Below are 1787 nucleotides of genomic sequence, written 5' to 3'. Positions count from 1 at the left end.
GTTAAACTCTGTTTTATAATAAAAGTTGTACTCCGCCGCAACACACGGTTCATTAACTCGTTGATTTCAACATGCAATAGAAACATATCATGATTACATTTACATGATACATAATCATTTATAACCGAAGTGGTTTATATAAAATGGCTGCACCAGTAATTTAATTGATTCCAAAGTCAACAAAACATGATACATAATAAAATTGTAATTATAGCTGGCCAAGTAGTTTATATAAACAAATTAAGCTACACCAGTAATTGATTGATTCCAAAGTCTAATATATAGAAGCTAAACATGATACAGTACATATTTAAATCGTAATTATAGCCGACTAGTGGTTTATATAAACATAGCTAGACCAAACAGATATATGCTCACTACAAAACACTCCAGCATTATCATCATGGACAAAATTAAAGGAAAGGTTGCTATAATCACCGGTGGAGCAAGCGGTATTGGCTAAACCACGGCTCGTTTATTCGCCAAACACGGTGCACGAGCCGTGGTGATCGCTGACATCCAAGATGAGTTAGGAGAACAAGTCGCTAAATCCATCGGGTCCAACATTTGCACCTACATTCATTGTGATGTCACAGATGAAGCCCAAGTGAAGTCAATGGTTGACTCAACCGTAGAAATCTACGGTCAGCTCGATATTATGTTTAGCAACGCTGGGATCGTCAGTAAATCTGACCAAACCGTAGTTGACTTTGATATGGAACAATTTGACCAACTATTCGCAGTGAACGTTCGTGGGATGGCAGGGTGTGTAAAACACGCTGCCCGGGTAATGATCAATCTACAGGTGAAAGGAAATATCATTTGTACGGCTAATGTTTTGGGAAGGATTGGGGCTGAACAACAGACGGATTATTGTATGTCGAAGCACGCAGTAGTTGCGTTGATGAAATGTGCGAGTAAGCAGCTTGGAAAGAATGGAATCCGAGTTAATTGTGTGTCACCTTTTGCGGTGGCTACACCGTTAACGCTTAAAATGCATGGGATGGAAGCTGTGGAAGTTGAGAAAATGTATCGACCAATGACTAATTTGAAAGATTTGGTGTTGAAAGTTGAGGATGTTGCTGAGGCTGTCTTGTTTCTTGCTTGTGTTGAATCGCGTTTTGTAACTGGACATGATTTGGTTGTTGATGGTGGTTTTAGTAATTGATATTGTTTTTATTGATGCTGAAGTATGTGTAAGCAAGTTGTATTAGGAATTTATGACCAAATAAAACCGATCACTCATCCACAAACGATAAACGACCAATATAAAGCATAAAAACGATAAATAAGGATAAAGGATGCAGACATTTAACGTGGTTATATCCTAACTACAAAACACGACGAAGGGTTTACTCCACGAGCGCAATCCAGAGACTTTTTATCATTAATTTCGTGCACGCAGATTACATGTACATAGGGTTATATTTATAGTGCTAATAAACAAAGAATTAGCATCAAACACGGAATAATTCTAATCGCAATCCAATTCCAGCTCTCCAGATGCATTTTCACGGTCGCAATAAGCTCCTCGCGGTCATGTGTCTTATTCCTCCAGCTTGGTCGTTTTCTGTCAACACCTCGCAGGCGCGAGGTTATTTCTTTCCAGTCGCGAAAAGCTGCACAAACAACACACTTGATTCTATGTTTAATCTTCTTCGCACTCAACAATCTGTCGCTCGAAAGAGATATTGAACAACCTCGACCTTCACCAATCCGTCAACTATGTTTATACAATCCACAACAACCGCAGATTAGCTGATTAGCCTCTTCTTTTCATACCGACG

General features: G+C 39.1%; 1 pseudogene; it reads left to right on the top strand.

Moving 5' to 3' along the window:
* The first annotated feature begins 379 nt into the window (after positions 1-379).
* Positions 380-1168, top strand: LOC139902088 ((+)-cis,trans-nepetalactol synthase NEPS1-like; annotated as a pseudogene).
* Positions 1169-1787: the final 619 nt, after the last annotated feature.

This window comes from Rutidosis leptorrhynchoides, chromosome 3, assembly GCF_046630445.1.
Source record: "Rutidosis leptorrhynchoides isolate AG116_Rl617_1_P2 chromosome 3, CSIRO_AGI_Rlap_v1, whole genome shotgun sequence".
NCBI classification, from domain to species: domain Eukaryota; kingdom Viridiplantae; phylum Streptophyta; class Magnoliopsida; order Asterales; family Asteraceae; genus Rutidosis; species Rutidosis leptorrhynchoides.
This window is presented reverse-complemented; position numbering and strand designations above follow the sequence as displayed.